Source organism: Micropterus salmoides, unplaced genomic scaffold, assembly GCF_014851395.1.
Source record: "Micropterus salmoides isolate LMB-PRFRI ecotype aquatic unplaced genomic scaffold, ASM1485139v1 Ms_hic_scaffold_12, whole genome shotgun sequence".
Lineage (NCBI taxonomy): Eukaryota > Metazoa > Chordata > Actinopteri > Centrarchiformes > Centrarchidae > Micropterus > Micropterus salmoides.
The window spans coordinates 22,798,116-22,803,109 of record NW_024040263.1 but is presented as its reverse complement, the minus strand read 5'-3'; positions in this window follow the sequence as shown (position 1 = coordinate 22,803,109).

Genomic DNA, 4,994 nt, shown 5'->3' with positions numbered 1-4,994 from the left:
GCAGGATACAGGCTGATGGAGACAGTATGTTCCTAATCCTGTGATACTAAGTGTACATTTTGTGTTCATGTGAAATTAATCCAATTATCACTGTATGTTATGCACACTGAAATAAAGATACAAGGTTGATGCATAAAGTTATGCATGCCTCACGTCAACAGCCGCTGTTGATTCCTTCCACATCCAGGATGGATCTCACCTCTGTTTCTTGGGAAGAATGAATATCATTTGAAATAAATAGTCCCTCTGCGGAGTCCAATACTTATTTTTACAGCTGTACAGAGAGTAAGGAAACATGCATGAGTGAAACAACTTCCTTAATACATTAAATCACTGCTCGGCTGAAAGCCCGGAACAGACTGGAGAATAACGCTGTTCGTTAATGCAAAGAAAACAGGTGAAGTGACTTCCTATTTCAGCACTAGGTGGGGATCGTTCAGTCATATCATGCCTCACACAGAGCCAGTGTACATTCTGTTATATTTCCATTAAGTGATTCTGAGTTATTTTTCATTAAGCTTATAGTGCTGCCCTTTATCATAACATATTAATCCTCAGTGAGGCAGCAATCTCTGAACTACCAAAAAGTATTTACATATTTCACTTGGTTGACAGTGTTAGGTCTAAAGGTTTTAGATCACCAGGATATCCAAATGCAGTTTTTATATTAGTCTTTTATACTGTGAAGTTTGCATCTTCAAAACCTACAAAATCCATAGTTACTATCCAGTTACAGCTGGGTTTTTGTTTGGTTTTTTTGCACAATTGATGCTGCAACATAACTCACTGGGAGTGTACAACTGTATTTTACAAAATGTAAAATAATCTATTATAACTCAACAGAACAAAGAGTTTGCTACACCTTGTTTACAGCTTATGATACGACATCAATCAACTTCATCAACCTTAACATGATTCACCTGTGTGGCAGTGGCTGTAATTAAATTTGCGGAAATGAAAAACATAGCTATAGAAAAGTAAAGTTAGTTACAAACACCGTGAAATTTAGATTTAAAAATCCACAGTGTTCCAGTCTTCAGTATTCAGTGTTCAGTGTAAAATAACAACACAGCCTACCTGCCAATATAATCACCACAATTATTTTAAATATCTGGTAGATTTGCAGATTTGGATGCATTTTCTTTTACAGTGACTTAAAGTGAAACTGAATAAAATAAAGCTCAACATATTTTACAATAAAATAACTTAATGAAACTTATAAAGGTGAAAAAAATATATAATGAATTTGAGTAATGAGAATAAAATCTTAAGTAAATTACTAAATTGTGGTAGCAGGTGTCCATATACACATACACAAATGCAGACAGATACAAAAAGCAAGACAGAAATGTACGAGGTGATGGGTCCTCACGGCCTCAGTGTATGTGGGAGACTTGTTGATTTAGCTGTAACTCCACCATCTGTCATCTAAACCATAACCAGAGAACATCATGAAACCTGTGGCACTGACCCATTTGTGGCTTTTATGGACGGCCCTGACCACGTTTAGCTGTCTAAAACTGTCACCTCCAATTTGTGGGTGCATAGGTAAGAAAACAGCGGCGCATGTTGTCTTTGATAGACGTTATGAGCAAAGAGGTCAGCTGCTGTAAAGTCTGACCATTGAAAGACATAAAATAGACATGGAAACTGCATAAAATAGCGATGACGAAGACAGAGAAAGGTAAACGGAACAAAGACAAATACAGAAAGTTAGAGAGGAGTCTGATTAAATCCTGAATCCTGTAAACTTATTTCAACAACCTCCTCAATTTGTCTTAGACTGAACAAACGTCATGAGAACATACACCATCTTTAGTGGTTGTGTTGGATGTTAACTTGACGTTAAATCATTCATTAAAAACAAAGCCATGCAGTTTCCCAGCTATTTCTACTGTTTCGGTACTACAGACTAGGCATTGTTTAGATGTTGAGTGACGTTCTCACTGCGAATGTTTGGAGCTTCTGAACAATCAGCCAACCGTCCTTAACTTCTAATTTTAACCTCTGGGAAATGTCTTCTTTCTCTCTATTCTTTCATGTGTGTATTATAATTCAACTTGTGAATATTATGTCAAACTTCAGTTAAAATTCTGAGAGGAAAAAATACACCAAGCACACTTTCTTGGATCAAGAAACATCAAATTAAATATTTGGTCAGTATTTAGAGCAGCTGAGCCATAAAAAATCCTTTAACATTTATTTTAGCTTAGCATGGCTTACCATAAAGACTGGAAACTGCTAGCATGGCTCTGTCCAATGGGTAACAAAATCCACATACCAGCACCTCTAAACATCTCGTTTGTTTAATCTGTACAAATGAAACCACATCTGAGTGGTTTTAGTGTTCTCCTCTAATGCTAGACAAGAAAGCAATAAGCGTGCCTTCAAAAACAATTCTTAAAAAAAAATAACAAAGTCACTGGAATGAAATCAGGACATTTTAGGAACCCAATGAGCTTAAGCTTATCACTTAATTGACATTGTTTAGCATGACAGCTTTGCGATGACAGAGTAGTGTTTCACAAGTGAAAAGCTGAAGTCGTTGCACTGTAAACTCTAACCTGGTTTTAGATAATATGTGAAAGAATGCAGGAGGCAAATGGAGGAGTAGTGGGGAAAGTGTGGTGGGTTTATTGGAGTCTCCTCCAATCTTTGGAGACAGGAAGAGTGAACTGGGGGCTGGGTTTGAAGAGGGGAGATGAGTTAGGGTGCTTCCGAACCACAGCAGCATTTTTATTGGTCACTCGTAAACCTCTGATGATCCTGGAGCTGACAGGTTAACCATAAACCGCCATTTAAGAACGTCCGGGAATGCATCCAAGATGAGACCGAAGCTAGGTAGGTAAAAGGACACCGTCAGGTCCGACAGGTTTACGAGACCCACACCCCTATTTAAAACAGGCAGGCTTTTAGCTGTCTCGGAGGACAGAGAGGATACTTTTCCTGTTGATCTGAACAGGGAATTCCAGGCCTTAGTGAACCAGAACAAGTGGGATCAATGCCTTTGTGGTGTCGGCCCAATGAGCTGGAGAGGAGGAGGCGAGGTGGGGGTGTCAGGATGGAGTCGGGATGACAGAGGGGAAGGGGCTCTGTGTGTTTACCTCCACACATGGCTGCACGACATTGTCGGCTTGTCAGCTGGCTGAGAGCGGTCAAGACGTCCTGCTAATTAGACGCAGTCCAGCTTTCCCATAGTGTGCTGTTTGTTTGTGTAAATAAACATGGCTTGAGACATTTACATGGCCAGCAACACAACAAAAGTTATATTTTCATTTTTGTTATAAATCACAAATAAATAGAATCACCCTCAGGGGTTTCAGGGTAAAAACACTTTCTCTGTTGGCTCCTTTCTATCACTGAATATTTGAACATCTCATGAGAAAAGAAGCCATATTCATCCTCTCCTCTCTCACATTTACTGGCCATCACACCCATCACCTACCAGCACCTAGATGTTGTCAGTTTTTCCTCTGTTGCACTTGGACTCAGCGAACATTAACCTCCTCGCTTTCCCACAAATAAAAGGAGGAAATAATGATATCAAAGTGGTCTTAATGGATCCGCTATTTAGATGATCCACGTGTGATACTGTGGGTAGGCAACCGCCATGACGAATGTTTTCTAAACATTCAACTCGAGTCATGTAGCAGACTAATCCACACAGTGCTCATTTATCAATCTCTCCCTAAGGCCAATGCCATTGCCAAACACAGAAATCACAGTGTGCCCTCGGAGAGACCAACACTGAATCAACTGAACTCCGTTTAAACAGCGTTTAAAAACAAACACATTCCAACTCTGAAAAAGTGTGAAACACATGGTATACAAGTTTGCTGTGTTTTTGAAATATCGTCTGAATTGTTGTCAGATAGTATTTCTCCTGGAGATAAATATGTAGTAGAGCATTTCTGAAGTGTGTAGCCAAGTAAGTTGACTGAATTGTCAGCTAAAAGGCCTCATGATACAAAAGCAAAACTCACTACATTTGGAAAATGATTTATTTTGCTGTGCAATAGCTCTGCACTGCTACTACAGTGTGGATTTGTGCAGCAAGCCACCTTTGTTTCTCTTTCAAGTGCCGAAATGTGATACACAGAATGAAACATGCACTTTGGCAACAAGGTCGCTATTATTCAGAGAGAGCACATACCATTCCACTCCTGTTTTCATTGATAGGAATCAGAAGTCACTCTTCAAACCGGCTGAGTGCCAGTCATTATAGGAGAAGTGGGAAAAAACTGGAGGATTTCTGGACAATTTAAAAACTTGTCTTTATTGAATCACAAACAAATCAATATTGAATCAAAAACAACACCAGTCTGCACAACCCTTTTTTTATGTTAAAGTCACGCTTTGATGAGTGATGGAGGTTGTGCGGGGAAGGTGATGTGTGAGCCAGCCAAATGTACTTCTTATGTCAGCAAATGAGTGTATGCATATGTGTATTTGAGCATGCACCTGTATGTTTAAGTTGGGAACAGATACAAAAATAGGACAACAGTTTTCTGCAACTCTGTATAATCTGTTCTAGTTGCTGTAATAAATAAAAAAAAAAAAAAAAAAATACTGGAATCACATTTCAGTGAAAAAGTAATTTATATTTTGAGAATACCTTTTTCTTCAAATTTTATTTTTCTTCACAAGAAGCTTTTCTGAACCTAGAAACATCCTGCTGCCAAAATAGTCTACACCCAGCAAAGTCTTACACTTATAAATGTCACAAATCTATGAAAAAATTATTCTATTTTGGTGCCAACATCAAAAGTTACTCAAATGTTTTTCAGGTGCTATGTCTACCTGCCTTAATTCATGTCATCACAAAAGTCATGTATGGCATAATTAAGCTGGGCAGAAACAGATTCAGTTGTTTTATAAGAAGTAACTTTAGTTTCATTCAACATTAGTTACTTCAATGTTTCTGGTTTCCTCCAGAGAATACTTTTTTTTGGGAGAACAGCATTTAAACTCAGCTCTCACATGCAGAGCTGGGA